The sequence below is a fragment of the Alligator mississippiensis genome, chromosome 1 (assembly GCF_030867095.1).
Source record: "Alligator mississippiensis isolate rAllMis1 chromosome 1, rAllMis1, whole genome shotgun sequence".
NCBI lineage: Eukaryota > Metazoa > Chordata > Crocodylia > Alligatoridae > Alligator > Alligator mississippiensis.
The window spans coordinates 441,769,717-441,787,427 of record NC_081824.1 but is presented as its reverse complement, the minus strand read 5'-3'; the positions used below and the strand labels follow the sequence as shown (position 1 = coordinate 441,787,427).

The 17,711-nt window shown below is 41.4% G+C and overlaps 1 long non-coding RNA gene across 1 annotated transcript; it reads left to right on the top strand.

Annotated features, from left to right (window-relative positions):
• The first annotated feature begins 13,390 nt into the window (after window positions 1-13,390).
• LOC109281855 (uncharacterized) lies at window positions 13,391-16,556 on the top strand. Its single transcript, XR_002088648.2, has 2 exons — window positions 13,391-13,680; window positions 15,979-16,556. It is a non-coding gene; the product is annotated as an uncharacterized LOC109281855 (long non-coding RNA).
• Window positions 16,557-17,711: the final 1,155 nt, after the last annotated feature.

Below are 17,711 nucleotides of genomic sequence, written 5' to 3'. Positions count from 1 at the left end.
CCACAGCAGTGCAAGACGGGACGCAGATTGGCTTGAGCATTCTTTTTTTTCATAATATTTTCAATACTAGACAATGAACAAAGTTGCTGTGTTATTTCATGTGAAATAAAATGCATCCAAGAGGTCTTTGAGCCTTCAAAATGCAAATATACAGGACTGTAGAAGTTAAATGATCTGCGCCTAGGGTTATGTAAAAAAAGAAATTAAGGTAAAGTTGGACTGTAAGCCACCAAATCCCTATTTTTCTGCAGACTTGTTTGAGGTAATGTAAGGAGATCTGCAGATCTGTGAATGCTGTGGTGAACAGGAGGCAGGTAGAGCTTCATTTGGAAAACTAAAAAGGGTGTCACCTGATTTTATCTCCCCTTTTTGTTTAAAGTCTAGATAACAGCATCAAAATTAGGAAGCATCAGTGTAATTTAAAGATGATAAACTAGTAAAGCCAACAAACTGCAGAACCACTTGGCATAAAAATGTGTGCGTGTGATATTAATCTGTTTTGTCTCACGCTTTGGCTTGGTTGTGAGCTATGGAGATTGTTATCCAAACTGGCACCCTTACTGACCCTGAAGTTTCACTAAAAGCCATACAAGGTCTTAAATCCCAATAATAATGTGATTCTAAATGTTTCCTGTTTCACAGTCTTCTATTTCAGTTACACGCGTTACCTGCTTTGACAAGTTTGTGTTGGGGCAAAAAAAAATCTTCCTTGTAAGATATGAGACAAGGTAGGCTATATCATAATTATCATACTTTCATATCATATCCATGGTCCACTGAAGAGAAATCTATAACTCGGGGCTTCTTCAGGAGTTCCTGACAAAACACAGCACTTTCAAATGCAAAATTACATGGTTATTTAATGCTAAAGAGAGGAGTGTTAGTCTAATCTGGAGTAAAACTATTCATGGTCGTTCATGGTTTTTAAAAAGCTTTATGAAACATATGATCATAGTATTATTTTTTATACCAGACTTAAGATTGCTGAGTTAGAAGCCTTTTCTACTTAGCCTAGTTTAAAAACTCTTCCCAATAAAAATGGTTAGGTCCATGCATTTTGTTCCTTCCCTGCATCTGCTTTAAAATATTCTCTCAGTAAGAAATATTGTACCAATTCTACAACTCAATTTTGGTTTTCCCCATTCCTTCTTTAATTGGAGATTTGTTCCTTTTTTTGTTTTTTGTTTTTTTTTTTTTGATTGCTCCTAAAAAAAAATCATTGCTTCTGCAGCCTTCAGTTCCCTTTCCAATTCTCACATGAATTCTCTCAAGTGTGGGATCAATATAACCTACTACTCTTTTAAGCAAGAGTTAAATCTAAAATGGAGAAAGTAGAGCTTTATCATGATAAATGAAAAACATTGTTTTCCCACAGTCCTCATTGGAACCTCATCACACCTTCAAAACTTCCTTTGTACTTGTGAAATTACAATCTCTTGCACTCCTGCTGTTATAATAAATTATAGTTATCTTATTGTTTTAATATTTGTATCTGATGCTGAAAAGGTACCATTTAAAGGTGCCACTTTAAGCATCACCAGAAAAGAAAAATGCCTTTCATTTTTAGCATGTGGTAAATTCGTATACAAAAGCTAGGGATGTTGACCTAGAAGCTTCTGACCCTGTAAGTTTGGAGGTTAAAATTTTAGCCCTCTTGCATGCTTTGAAAGTGGGACTATTTTGTGTAAATTTTACTCATAAGTAGGGACCTACCAAATTCACAGCAGAAGTGGGTGGCATGGCAGCTCCTTTAATCTTGCAGGTTTCCCCACGTGTCCCTCCTCCTCTCCCTCCCCCCCGCTGCTGATTGACAAAGGGGCCTTGCCACTCACTCCTGTTCAGCCAGGAGGCAAAAACCACCCTTTTAAATATGGCACCATTTTTGCCTCCTGCTGTTGAATGGGAAGGGGTCCCAGTGTCTCCATCACTTGATACTGACCAGCCAGGAGGCAAAAACAGCACTGTAATTTTGCCTCCCTGCCAATCAGAAGCAGGTGGTGAGCAGCAGGGCCCCTCTGCCAATCAGTGGCTGGGGTGGGGAGGGGCTCATGGAGGAACCTGCAAAATTAAAGGAGCTGCCATGCAGTCTACTTGTGCCACAAATTCAGTAGGTCCTTACTTATAACAATTGAACAAGTTATGCTGACCAGTATCATAGATTTCCATTTCTCTATCTTCTTTCATATCAGTGGTAAAAGTCCAAGACATTACTAGGCAGCCAAAGATTATCAATCTATTGTCAAGTTCCTCTTATTTCTACTCTCTACTGGAGAACAAACCATCTTTCTACACAATCAACCTTCCAATAATGTTCCAAGAATAACAGTTTTGTTTCAGGCTTATTGTAAACTACAAATTGCTTATTGGTGAAATGTTGTGATATGGCTTTTGCTTTTTCCTCACTGGAAGAAAAGGTGAGGACTAACAAAAGCCATGAAAATATGAAGGAAACAGATCTGGATTGCTGCGCTACAGTGACATTTCTTAGAAATTTTCAAGGCTATTCTAATGTTAGTAGATGACAACATATAGTGAAACAGGCTTTTTATATTTGATTTGGATTCACGTTTGTATTTCATTGTAATATTCTTTTAACTTTTAAGCAGGTGTCACACCATTGGAGTGAATCTATCAGGCCCAGGCTGCAAAGAGCAGAAGGTGATCTTTACAAGTTGCGTTGAGTATACCTCAGTGGAGTGATTCTGAACTTCTGCCCCATACCTCTACAGTTGACCTTCCCCTTATCCTTAGACTAAGTATATGAAACTGCTGTACCAGTTTCCTGTGAAATTGTAAGATCTGCTTCTGAAGAGTGTTTAGGTTAATGTTTTCACTGTTCTTTGAAAACAGAGTGGTGGTGAAGTGCTGTAGGTCAGTATTCATTCTCAAGTCTTTGCTATTTTCCCGGCACTACCCATGTGGTGTCTTGTGGCTTGTCCCTGCTGAGTGATAGCACCAAAATCAGAACAGTAATTTTGCAAAAAAAAGTAAATGGTGCCAATCCCATTCTTCCTATTATTAGCTCTCCCTCCTACAGTTTCTCAGGCTCAGTTGAGCTTTTTTCAATAGCATTTTTCTGAGTCATCTTTCAGAGAGGCAAAATTAATAATGTACATTTAAGACTAAAGAATACTTGAGTAAGAAACCTTTAACCATGATAGCAAATGAAGAAAATATATTCAGTAGTTCCCTGCATAATACCCATGAGAGGTTAGGTTTGGCTTAGCGTTTGATCAGATTTGATTTTGTATTCATGAGACAAACAAGTCCCTTCTTGAGTTTGTAAACTACTATATGTACTGGGTGTGTCCACACGTTCATTCATGCACATTTGGCTGTGCTAATGTGCACTAGTGCATTTGCACGCTTTTTAGTGACACAGTGCACAGTAGACTATTTTACTGTATATTAGTGTAATGTCATGGTTTTTATATGATGATTTAATGCGCGGTAAAATAGTCTCCTGAACATTAAGGCACAGGTATACATGTGCCCACTTAGTAACAGGTTGAAAAATAAGACACCTACGTAAGAGCAATTTTCAACATATGTAATCAATCCAAACCAATAAAACGAGGAGGAAAACCTTATCGTTATCAAGACTGCCTCTCCACGAGCAGTACCTCCCCACCCATCTGAAATATGCACCATTCTGTGAAGGTCAGCAAATTTGGTTATTTTGAACATGGGGCAATCGAAGTCTCCTTGGAGAGAATGCATCTACCATTCCTTGAACTATTACTTTTAAATGGGCAAATTAAGTCACTTGGTGACTTGTTGGACTCCCTTGGGCTTTCATTTTACTTCAAGACTGGCCCTCTGGGTACAAACTATTCTTAAATTTTAATACTGATTTTTTTTAAAAACTCAATTGTAACTATTTCTGTGCCTCGTTTATTATTGCTAAATTACTTCCCTGTGGAACAGCTGTCTCGCAATAGGAGAGATTTGGGGCTTGATCCAAAGTCCATTAGAAGTCCAATGAAAGTGTTTGACTTGGGAAATTAAATCAGTTGTTTATCCACTGTGCTCCCCCTGCACATTATCCAAGTAAATGCTATTTGTGTCATGAATCAGGCCCTTGAAATCCATTCCTGATTCTGCCACCCACTTGCCTGACTGTGAGTACCTCTCATAGTCCTGTTTGTACATAAATCATCTTTCTATCTTATCTTCAAGTGCTTTGAGGTTTTCACAGGGATGATGCTAAACGAACTAATACGCAAATGTGTGTCTGTATACAATGTGCAGTTGTGTGTATCATTGTACCAGCTGGATTTTTTACACAGAGGGCATGTCTACACATGCAATTAATGCGGCTGAATGAATATACCCCAGCTCAATTTAAGCCAGACTAAACTAATCCCGATGTCACCATCTACACATGTGTCTAAGCATAGTAAATTACTGTGCTGCCATATACCACTTGTATCTGATGGGACTCTCTGGCAGTGAATTAGTCTACTGCACCCTAATGTCATGCACATGTAGACAGTGACACTACTGTGCAGCAAATTAGTCTGCTGCGTAGTAAAGCATTTCTCCCAAGGAGATTAAGATCAGACTTTAATATGAGTCTGATCTCCTGTATATCTCAGGTCCTTGAATGTTACAGGGTGACTAATCTGTTGAGCCCATTTGCCTAATGTGCATCTTGCAGAAGGACGTTCGGTTTCATATGAAGATTTCAAGGGATGGAGCATCTACTGCTTCTTTTGCTAGTTTGTTCCAGTAGTTGAGCACTGAACATTCTCTTTTCCCATTTCAATTTGCTTCAGCTTCCAGGCATTGGTTCTTGTTTTGCTTGTGTGCTAAAAACCCCATTAGTACCTGTATTTTCTCCCTAGAGTGAGTTACTTGATTTAATTGAGTTGCATCTTGGCCATCTTTTTAATAATCCGAGACTCCTGTCCCAGTCTTATCCATGCCGGTAAGGGCACCTTAACTGCTGCCTGTCCACTGACAAAATAGTCTGCTCAGATTGTGCATGAATTAAACTAACTGTGTTGAAGATGACAAAGATACAGTGGACTGAGCACTGCTCCCAGTGAGAAGAGGAAAATCCCTTCTCGAGGGAAGTAAGTTCATCCTGAAAATCAGCCCTTGTGGGAAAAGATAAATTTTTGGCTGAAACTCAAGTGAACTACTGATGAGCTTGAAACTTAGCCTAGATAGCAGTGCTGGCAAAAACAAAAGCATCCCACTGGGAAAGAAGGAAAAAAGGGTCCAATATAGAGCATGTGACCTTCCTTAATTGAATGGTTTAGACACTGTCTAGCGGGGAACAGTTTGGTAAAAATGATGGCTTCCAGGCTGACAGTGGGAGTCCTTTTCAAAAATCTGTTTCTCTTGGGTGTTGGTAAAATCAATACGCCAGTCCTGTTATTTCAAAGGTTGTTTGTCTGAATATTTCTTCTGATCAGAAATCAGGTTCTTCCTGCAGCTGCCTCATCCCCCCATGATGTGAATAGTGCAGCTCTTGCCAAAGTAGTTTATATGGAACTTAAAAGCTCTGCCCATGTTTCATGCCTGTTATCTTGGATAAATTCCAGCTTGGTGAATTTGTGCACTTCCCTATATTTCCTGTAGGATTTTCAAATAGAGCAGATACTTTTCTCCTTGCCTCACTTAAATGTGCGTGCACTTCTGGCTGGTTCATCAGGGCTTTTATGCAGGTGCCTGTTCCTGCAGTATGTAAAGCATTCACTCTTTTCAGGATGAAAGGTGCTATATCCACGCAAGCCCTTCATTAATTTATCCATAGGTTTACCAGTTTCGGCTGAGATAATATATGCCTGCCCTGTTCTGACTTTCCCCAAAGCTGGTTTTAATATGCACTAAATCTTTTTGCTTCTAAATTCACCTTCCTGTGCTGCACAGCTTATCAGGGAAACAGGAAATAATATATCTTGAAGCTTGTAGGAGACAGCCCCTCCCTGAGGATGTTCTCTAGTGAACCAAATATACTGCTAACAATGTCAGCTGTGAAATTTCAGGCCCAGGCATGCCAGCCTGGCCCAGCCTCAAAGTGGGAGGTATAACAGCATTCTGGTCAGTCTGAGCTTGATCTTTTGACAGTAATGGTTGGTTTTGCCACTGGGGAAAGACAAATGAAGGGCTGGGAAAGCTTATGCCCTTCAAGTGGACATCAGGGTAACAGAAAAGGCTGAAGCATTTGGGAGCTACTCATATTCAGCAACATACTTCTTTGCCTAATGTCAGCTCGCTCTCAAGAAACCAAACAAATGACCAAAAAGTGAAGTTGTGTCTCTGATAGGAAAAAATGATCTCTGCAAAAGGATTGCTCAAATTCTGCTGTTCATTTTGCTTGGAAAGACCGAAGTGTGCTGTAGGAAGAAGTCAGTTCTGAGGTCGTCCTCTGATACCGGACACATGAGTTGTTTCTTCACTGAAGGAGAGCATGATGGTCTCAGCTAAGACAGGAATTCTGCTGGTGCACTCTGACTTTGGACTGTCAGCTGTGCCTCTGCAACCCTGACTTGTCAAATGGGAGCAATCCCTACCTTGCAGAGCTACTAGAAGGACTTAACTACCTTGATGAGGAAGTGTTTTGAGGATGAAGTGCTGTTTCTACAAGCTAATTGCGGGTTTAAAAAGTCAAGGCAGACAAGGCAAGGGAATGCAAACTATTGAAGTATTTTAAGGGTGCAATAACCACACCCAGTCAGTGTTCCCTTACAAAAAGGGGGAGGGGGAAGACAATGCGTTAAGGCCTGTTCTTTAAAAGTCTGAGTATCAAGCTCTCTCTTAAACTCCCTTTAATACCATCTGACATTCTTTCCAAGCTGCAACATTTGCACCTGTCAATTCTAGTTCTCTATCTGGGTCATATCCCATATGGAGAGTCTGATTCTCCATTGCATTGTATAGTATATTGTGATTTACCTCTGTGAGAAGTAGGAGTAAAATGCTACCAGATCAGAATAGAAGTACATAGCTATATATGATGCAAGCACTGTAACATCAGTTTCAGTATTATCTGACTACTTTCTTTCATAACCTTGCATATGTTTGTAAACATTCTTGGCTTCAACAGGGAAGTAAAAGTCCTATTTGCTATGGGCAGCATTTTGTTACTCCATGAGTGAACAGTCTCATTTTGAAACCATCTTGTTTAGTATGATAGCATCAAGGAAATCAAAGCTGTCCACTGTGTCCCATGGATCATGCTGATCCCCAAATGCTTTGACACCCAGGAAGTCATTGCTGAGTCAAGTTAACTCATTCTTCCACACTGTAAATTTGTCATGTCCCTGCCCTAAGGTGTGTCTAGTGTATGAGAGAGAAAGCAATTGACAAGTTAGCACGCACTGGGAGACCTAAATCAGAGAGGGAGTTGATTGAGAAAGTTGTAATAGCTACATGTTTACTAAAAAAATGAGAGATTTATGGGTTTTACAAAATGGTTGAGAGCCATATCCCCTGTTGAATAAACGAGTGCTTCCTTTGATCACAGTAGAGTCCAAAACGTTAAAGATCAGGACACAGGTGGTCCACTCTTTGCAGTCTGAGGGATAGAATTCTACACAGTCACATCAATTCCCAGTTTGCTGGTGTGAAATCACAGTGACTAACAATAGTGATGATTACAGATTGGGTCACAAATTAGTCTATCGTTAGTCTATCCATTAATTTTGTATATAATATGCTTAGTTAATATGTTTATAAATAATGATATAGAAATTTACTTTTTCTTGAATTGGCAGCCTGGAAACTCAGTTTACAATGTGAAAACCAAGCAGGGCTCTTTCTAGCCTATGCTGCTTCATCATCAGTAAATATTTCCACAGATCAAATAATGCCTCCACATTGGGATAAAAGCTAAGTATTCAAACTGTCCATAATGACATGTTATCCTGCTTTCTCCAGTGGGGCTATGCAGGTTTTAATTGAGTATATGGGTTAAATAGACTTGCACAGTTGGGCCCAGCAGTGCAAATTTAAGTCACTGATGCCATGTAATGAAGATGTCCTCAAGCTACCTTAAACTAGCTAACCTGCATACCAGTATAACTAAGGCAGCACATCATTCAGTGAAGGCAAATAAATAGCTGAAGCCTTTAGCCTGCTACCTAATGACCAGGGGCACACAGTGGAGGCAGGGTGTTCAGCTGCACCCCCTTTGATTCCTGCTCCACCCATACTTTGAAGCCTAGGTGGGGCAGTGACATTTCTATTCAGGCTGTGCTGAGAGAGTTAATTGACTTTATGGCTCCTTATCTCCCGGATCCCTTCTAATCTCTCTCAACTCCACAGGTGTTAACGAGTCTCTCTCTTTTTAATGGTCTTGAGGTTCCATTATTCAAACTATCCTGTCTTCTGCAATTTTGCTGGCTGTTAGCCATTTCTGGTAATTTCTCACTTCTGTTTCACAAACTGTTTTTAGTTTTAGCTATAAACCTTAACTCAGGTGTGGCAATGATGGTGAAGTGTTGGAGGCACTATCAACATGCTCAAGAAGACTCAATTGTGTTTTTATGAATCTGAATGAGACACAAACATTTAACTATAATGACTATAGGCCTAATGACAGTCTTGTGACTGTTTTGTCTATTTTTGCCTAGTTTGTTGGGGGTTTTTTTAACTTCGTATATTATCTGATTCAAGAGACCTTTGTGAAAGAATCAGCAGGTTGTACGAGTAAACTGCACCCGGGAGGGCAATCTGTGTTTAGTCCCTAGTCTAATTTACTTCCTGTAATGCAGATAAATGCACATTCACCTTTTCCTGTTTCCACCTAACTTCTTTCCTGCTCCACAACACCCCTCCACCCCTTTTCTTTTTATCATTCTAGAAACATGATGAACTCTTCAACCATTTTTCAGATTGCTACAGGCAGGGAGATAAGGCAATTGTGGCTAAGAGATTAGGCACCATGTAGAGGCATATGGTTTGATTTGTGCTGGGCACCTTCTTCAAACAGAATGTCCTACCAAGGCTTTCAAACATGTTGGGCATGGCTCCAGTGTCGTAGGTTCATTGCTTTTTAAACGTATGGCTATTACCCTGCAGTTAACAAAAGCAAAGAGTAACTTGTCTGCTATGTCCTTAGACCAACACGGCTACATCCTACACCCCTGTAAAGAATAACTGAGTCCATTCTTCCTATCAGTCCACAAACCACCTAGTTCTGAAAAGCAGAGTGGGGGTGTCAGTCAAATTGTGAAATCCATTTTGTTTAGAGAAAGCCATTATGATTGTAACCCTTGTATGAATGCACCAATTGACTTCAGTATGTCCATTCATAAATATAGTTAATTGACATGAACATAAATATTTGCAGGACTGAGGCCTTAGATCATAAGATCTTCTGAGCAATGATGATTTAATCTGTTTGCGAGCATAGTGCCTAGCACTGTACAGCCCCAGTAAGAATGCCACAGTGATCTAAACATTTACTGTTTCAACCGGCAAAAGAATAATCTTATGCCTTGTTATGACATAGTCTTGTAACTTATTTGATAATATTTTGGTCTGAATTCAGAGGTATCATGTAGTGGAGTAAAATATGTATCGGTCAAGTCAGTGTAACACACACCAAAGCAGCAGATAGGGAAAGAGAGAAGCAGGAAAATTAACTAATTAGAGGGGAAGATATGGAAGAGAAGCTATTCTTTTCTGCTACACACACTGTTCTTCCCCCTTGAAATATGCATCACATCAGGTTAATGTACTTTCTGTTGTCAAATGTACCCCTGGATTTGTCAGCTCAGAATTCAGCTTATTTGGGTAACAGCTACCACCATTAATAGTTTTGGTTTGCAGGCTGGTTCCTCGGTTAAAATCTCTTATTCGACCCCTTAAAACTTTCCCTGTTTATGCATGTCAGTGGTATCACACAGAAGCTCACTTGGACTTTTTTTTCCCTAAAGATGGGTTTTGTTTGTAGCATAGAAAAAACTTAGCTAGGCAATGTTAATGTAGTTTTTGTCACCGTTCCCACACATCTCCCCAGACCACAGTTCTTTGGGGTGAATTTCAAGCTTTACTTGCAAGGTTTTCTGTTAAATGTTACTACCCTACCCGTGTGTACTGAGAGGGATCTTTTCAAAGTGAATGTGTTTTTCACTTAGACAATAAAAGAGGATGTGTATTAAGAGAAGCATATCTTTCCATTACAATAAGTCAGCCATGAGGCTGTATAAAGGGTTATGCTGCAGTCAGGCACTTGAAAATATGTTGTAATGTGAGCCGGCAAAGGCCTTGTTTTTTTTAGTTCATGCTTTCCCCCAATCTCCTGTCAGCTACTATCAACATGACAAGCTAGCTGGAGATTCTGTTTGTGATCATGTCGCCTAGTGGAAGATCAGTGTAAGAAGAAAAAGTCTTAAGAGACCATTTTGTTCTTTGTCAGGCTAAAGAGTGTTTACACCCAGAGGTGCCTGGGTTTCTGGAGATCCATGTTACCTATGCAGATGTGGCAATTATGGTGTGGAAGATTTTGAAAAGTTTGAGATTCAAGTATGCGATCCCACTACTTTTCCACAGAATCCCTGTCCTATTCAGCACACAGGATGGACACTGCGCTCTCACTGAACAATCAGCTCTGTAATATTTTATAGAATTGATCAGGAACCCGAATTTCTATTTTGCTAGAAACAGTTATTTCAGTTTTCTTGTTCTGGATCATAATGAAATTTAATTGTTGAATGTTTTGAAGAGAAAACTGTTTCAGGTAAATGGAAACATTTGGTGTAGAACAAATCAAAACGTTTTGTTTTCATTTCTACTTTATTTTATCTTGCATTTCATTTATTTCATTATTTAAAATATAAAAAGGTTTTGGAATGAAAAATTAGAATGTGTTCTGATAGGCCAGACTGGGATGTTCTGATCTTATCATACCTCTGTGATTTCTTCTCAACAGAATTTAGTTGAGAGCAAGACTTAATGGAAATAGCAGTGGAAAGTGACGTTTTCTGACAGAAAAAAGGTTCTTCTGAACATTTTTGATCAGGTCTAAGAACCCTGGGTTTTATATGGTATTTATAAGTGTAGTGCCTGAGTACTTTGCAAGATGTACTGACTTTATTTTCACAACATGCTATGAAAAGAGGTTTGGTATTGTATCCCAGTGTTTTACCTATGAGGTGCTGAGATGTAAAGATAAAAACTGTACATTGATTTGGGGGAGGGAGGGTGGTCTGTGAATGGGCTGGGCACCCAGAAACAAGGAGGAACATCTACCACAAGCCATCTCTAAAAAGGTTGATTTAAATAACTCAGGTGTTATCATGCTGGAACTTATTTGTTAAGGCAAAGGAAGAATTCAGTTCCCCAGAGCAGCATGCAGCTGCCTTATTTCTTGATCTTCCTAAAATCCCTGCTTTATTCACTTACATCTTCTCATTTTTAACTGTACAACCTCATTTGCAGAACAGTATTCCTTTACTACACAATATTGATTCAGCCCTAATGCATGCTTCATCCTGTAGACTGAATGATACAGAAGTTTTGTGGAAAAGATAGTGAATAATTGCATAATTAAATAATTGCAGAATGCACATGCACAAGGGGGCAATTCAAAGTTGGACAGGCCAACACTATTTTTGGCATTGTCTAATTTTTAGTGCAGTGCTAGATTTGGCATTGCTAATGGTATTCTTTTAACATAGTGTAATTTCTTAGTTTTTTAAAAAGTAAACTAAAATATAAACTGCATCACAAGGCATTGTATCTACACCTGTATATGTCACCAGTAAGGGTGGAATCTTTGGATCAATAATCTTTGGAGCTAATAAAGTGACAGAAATAGTAGGTTGTCATCCTCCACTAGGATCAACCACTAAAAAAGGAACATGCACGCACACACACCAATGGGTTTCCTGTGGATTGACAGCAGAGAAATGGTAGGACTCTGGGGGCATTTTTACATGTGCTCCCAATGTGGCACTGGGCGTAATTAAAAGTGTCTGCATATCACATGCATCAGCAGCGCAGCACATCCCTACCCTGAGAAAATGGCCATGGGGTGCTTTGAAGCACATCGAACGTGTTTTATTTCAAAGTGCACCACTGCCATCTTGTCAGTGTGGAGACACGTGACACGTGAAGCTGCCAGAGAGCATTAATTGACATGTTCCAGCAGACTTAATTAATCGAGTCTGCTCTGACGCACTGGATTTCCAGTGTGTCAGAGCAGACTCTCCATATGTGTGTAAGTGCCCCAGAATGCCAGTTTCCATTCCACACTCTATAGAAGGTCATTCTGTATTGGTCACAGAACTTCATCCCTACTCCATTTGTTGTTCCCTCTCTTTGATGCACAAATTAGCCCCTTTCTCACCTACATCCTGCTTCCTTTTCCCAGTCTCTGCCCTCCTCCCTCCTGGCTTCCCCTCTTATGTATACTCCCAGTCCCTTTAAGGTGAGTACTATTTCCCAGCCAGTTCCACCCCCATCTCTCTGCCAGGTCATACTCAGTCTTCATATCCCAGCTCCTTATCCCAAACTTCTCCAGCTCTTGTCCCCTATTCATTCAAATCAGGATGTCAACTCTTCCCCAAGGCTCTGAGTTCCTGCAGTGGTAGGGTTACCATATGTCCAGGTTTTCCCAGACAGGTCTTCTTGTTGAGTCCTCCAATCTCCAGGTGTTTTTTGAAAATCTGAACAATGCCCAGGATTTTGCTCTACTCTGCTGGTGGGAGTGGAGGAGAGTGACTGGAAGCAGGGGCATCATGTGTCTGCAGCCCCAGCAGCTCCATGTAGGTAAGTCTATGAGGAGTGGAGTTGGAGGGCCAGGGCTTGGGGACTGTTGTGGCGGGGCATAAAGGGGTCTGGGTGCCTGCTGGTGCTGGGGAATGGTGTCAGGGCATAAGGGCTGCAGCAGAGGACAGGAGCAGGAGTGGGGAGGCCCCAGCCCCTCCACTGGGGAAATTGAGCTAGGGGGCCCTTCAAGGGCAGTGGGGAGCTGCACAGTTGAACTGGTGGCACCGGCCCCAGTGCCCGTGCTCGCAGGGGCAAGGCACACAGGAGATCCTGCCTGGGAAGGAAAGGGTGCATAGCCAGGCTGTCTAGCAGGATGCAGGAGTCCCAGCTGGTGGGGGGGGAGGTGCTACAGACATCCCCTCCTTCCTCCAGCCTGCGCCAGGGCCAGACTTGCTCCACCGCTGCCTATGTGAGCTGGAGGTGCTGTCCCTGTTGGGATGGGGGCAGCTGGGGGCCCCTTCCAACAGGTCTGTGGGGAGCAGGGGGGGGGTGCATGTTGGGAGTGAGAGGCACCAGCAGAACTGGGAGCTGAGATTTGGGACCAAAGGGTACCAGCAATAGCCCAGGAGGGTGAGGGACTGTGGGTTGGGAGTGAGGGGCACCAACAGGGCCAGGGGTCTGTGGGCTGGGAGTGGGGCAGCAGCAGAGATGGGGGGCTGCACACTGGTAATGGAGGGTACTGGCAGAGCCAGGGGCTGTGGCTTGGAGGTGAGGTGAGGTGTCCCCCCAACAAGTGTTCTCTTTTTTGGAACCAGAAACATGGTAACCCTATGCAGTGAGAGCATTAATAGTACAATGCAGAAAGTCTCTGCTTTTGGTTTTGAGCAACATTTCCAGTGAAAATCCTGCTCAGTGCCTGTTGCCTCAGGCTGCAGCGCTCTCATTCGCTTTGTGAGGATAGCTCTCAAGTTCTGAGAAGACAAAACATGTTCAGTACACGAAGAATCACAGGTAATGTATCTGCCAAATTAGCGCACACATCTCTGCTGCACTTATGTGAACTGAGATTTTTGATAAACTTGCCCAAATTTGAGTTCATTTTCAGCACCTCCCCAGAAGGCACGTTGCTGATCTCAAGGTAACCACCCCCTCCCCACTTGCAACCTTCAGGTTCTGTTAGAGCATGGAGGCATTAGTTTCTCAAAGAAACAGTTACCGAATCTTGTTCTTCAAAACAGCAGAACTATGTTTGTTTCATCTCTATCCTCCCAACAGGGGGAGGGAAAAAAAAGATTCATCCAGAAGCAGGCACTTGGCCTGTGAGATTTGGCCTGGAATTATGCACTGCAAGCAGTTAAATGGAAGTGTCAGGCAACCTGAACAATAGGTGACACCCCCAGGTCCATTTATAATACAATACATAACAAAGATGACAGTACATACAATTCAAGAGACTTATCTGCACACTTTATGTAACCTGATGAATTGAGTGACTTGCTATTGATTTTTCATCCCACTTCATCTATCACTAACTTCGTTGCTATCCTTTCTCACAGTCGAGAGAAATGGCAATTTCTGCCATCGGGAAGAGCTTTCTTGCATTTCTTTACCTTATCCACAATCCATCTAATTTCAAAGCACTGTTTAAACTTACATACTGGTTCTTCTTTGCTTATAGCTCGTATTTTTTTCCCTCATTCTACTTTTGTTTATCTTTGAAATTGCACTACTGTATGTTGCTCCGTATTGCATTTTGTGCTAGGTACTTTTTAAATTAAAAAAAAAAACAAAGTCATCCTGTAAAAAGAGTTCAGTTCTGCAAATCTTTCTGAACATCATCTACTATATCATCTTGATTTTCTGTATTTCTTTTCCAGTCACTGTCAAGCTGTGTGGTGATATAAGCTTTTCTCTTCTTTGGTGAACCTTGCTCTAGGACTGGCAAGGGCTGAGCATTGCAGGTCACAGATGCTGGATTGTGAAACTGCTGAATGAATCAGAACAGTTTTGTTTATGGAGGAAGCCAGTATACAAACAGCTGGCTAATCGAGAATAATGGGAGTTGAAATATGGAAAGTACAGGCTAGGGAGGGTTTAATAAAAATATATTTAGGTTTTACTAAACAAGCACTTCGAAAAACTCAGATCTGAGACTAGATTTAAAAAAAAAGACAATTTACATGAAAGACAAGAATTTTTGGGAGGTGATATCTTTTATTGAGCCAATTGCGTGGTTGGAATTAAGTTAAGCTTTTAAATGCAAGATACTTTTCATCACGTCTGAGGAAGGAAGCAAGCATGTAAAGGCTGAGAGCCAAGGGGAGAGCTGTGCAATTGAAGGGTAGGGGGAGGAAAATTCCCAGGGGTGGCAGACAAAAAGTGGAAGTCACTGGTCTGGTCCATCTGAATCAGTAAGGAGCAACGCACTAAATCATATAGCAGTTAGGCTTTTAAATAAGGAGCTTGCCAAAAAACATATAGAGTCACCTCCAGACAAGCAGGAACATGCTTTTCCCCGGGGACAAGTAGCAGCAGCACACCTTGTGCTGCTGCTACTTGTCCCCAGGAAACGCCTGTGCCATGCACCCTCTGGCATGTGGCAGGTTACCCCATGTGGGGTAGAGGAGGCTGGGGCCAGCAGCTGTGCTGGCCTGAGCAGCCTGACCTGGGGGCCTTTGGAAGCTGCAGTTGCAGCACTCCTGCAGCAGGAAGCCTGGCTGGCAGTCGGAACATGGCTCCAGCTGGCCAGGCTCCAGTTTTGGGTGGCGTGCGCTGCTGCCACATGCACTGCCCCTCTTTTTTTGGCGTGGGTTTTTTTGTCCACGCTTGTCTGGATGTACCCATAATCCCCATCTGGTTTATTTCTGTGAGGGTTCTATTGAGTGGATTGAAAAGCTGTAATATTTTCATCCAAGCTTGCAGACTCCAAAAACCAGATACTAGTGGTATGAAAGAGAACATTTGGAAAGTATTATGGATGTATGAAATGTTTCTGCAATACCTGTATAACAAAGTCCATGACAAACCTCAAAGGATTCATATCATTAATAAACAGTAAATATCTAGAGAATTAGCCATTAGTTGCCTGTGGCTTGTTAATATATCTGACTAGCTTTAGAAGGAGAGAGAGAATTTGTATATTTATTATAAATAAATGAGTAGAACATTTTTAAATGTTGGAACATCGGCTCTGGTTTACCAGTGAAAAGCTATCCTAGGGAAGTCGATTTGATTATGTGTCTTCTTTTGTATGACAAAAATGGTATCGTATCTTTATCTTTGTGTGCTTTGGTGTTTTTGTTGATTCAGGACATCTTGGCCATCCAAGACATTACCAGGGATCGCTATGTGGAAGTGGCTCACGACGATCCCCTGATTATGCGTGATCACTGCAAATGCGTTTATAATTTTGGTTCTATCAGAGGGTGTCTGCTGATCTTCACTGTTAGGAGGATGCATTTGAATTTAGTTTTGAACTGTAACCCATTTTTTCTTAATTCTGTTAAATAAGTGGCCGGTCTCCCATCCATTTAAGGTGGCAACACATGCAGAGTACTGACTAAAGGCAGCATTTTTTTTCATTTTCTATTTTCTCACTCTTGCCACACGGTGGAGCTAAAACAACACAGGTAATTTGGCATTTCCTTTCACTTTTTTACCTTGGGGTCTCTGTTCCCTTGTTGTCATCTGGCTGGGAATAGCTGCTAAAACAATTCCTTAAAAGAATGAATGAAGCAAGGGGGACACAAACACAGTTATATCTTCTGGCAGTTCAAAATGCTTATTGTACGCTCAGCCATCCTTTCCCTTATGATGAGATTGCATTGTTTAACAAGAATGGATTCTAATCATTATGCTTAATTACCAAATAAAGATTAGCCAAAGTTTCTGGTTTGTTAGTGCGAAGTATGACTAACAAATTAAGGTGCAAACCTGGATGCACGTGCAATATAGTCAGCATAATGCTGACTTCAAGATTATTTTAATGATCTTTATTTTGAATGGTTAACTGAAAAGCCACAGTTAAATAAATTGTTTTTAGAATTGTGCTGTAATTCAGGAGTTGGCAGCCTTTTAGAAGCAGCACGTCATTAATGGAGCTAAATCTGAAGGCACACGACTGCTTGCAACCTGGTCACCACTGTTTATGTCATAGGGCCCTAATTGTGGCCCTCTTGTTTAGGTCATAAAAGGATAGAAAGTACAGCTGCTCCAAGCAAAAGGTATTTTGTGGGGCTTGAGGAGAAGGTCTAGAGAAGAGATTAAAAGGCAAGAAGAGCAGCAGGTTACCAGTTGCAGGATAGACTCTGTTCACACCAAGGATTTCCTTGGAGAAGTCTAGCATAGTGTTAAGCAGGCTTGCCTGTTGCAGTGACCATTGTACTGTTGAACAACCTCAGGGAGACATGCTAATGACAGCGGGTCCCACTGGAAAGCAGCTACTGAACCACTTGAAGAGGCATTATTTACAGAAATAATCCTCTTGGATTGTCTAGATCTGTGAGGCTCAGAGACTTGACACCATCTCCACTCCAAGATTTCCCAGGCCCCTCCAGTCTGAGAAGATGATGCACACAAACTCCCTAAAGGGAGTTTAGCAGGATTTCATGGCCTCACTGTTTCCATGGGAAATAACCCTCCAATCAATCAGTGCCTTTACTAGGGTTTCACTAAAGCCTGCAGTTTTGCAATAAATGGTCTTGTTTGGTCCCACTATAAATCATGCTCTGTATAACACAGTTGTTGTAGTTAGCACAAAAACTTGTCTCATACACTTCAGATTCATACTGTATGTAAGTGTGTCAAAAGCTGGAGTTCTCTACTTGAACTAAACAATTAGGAACATTCGGCAGAAGGCAGGGTAGCGTGGTGTCTTCTAGCCTAACTTGAGCTTTTCTAAGTTACAGCCATAGGTCTTGACTTTCATTTTTGCCCAGGGGAAGGGGGTGGGGAGGGGCTAAGATGATGCCCCCCAGTGATACAGCCAGAACAGAGTCTAGCAGAACCTATAGGGAGGTGGGGACAGCTGCGGGCTCGCTGGG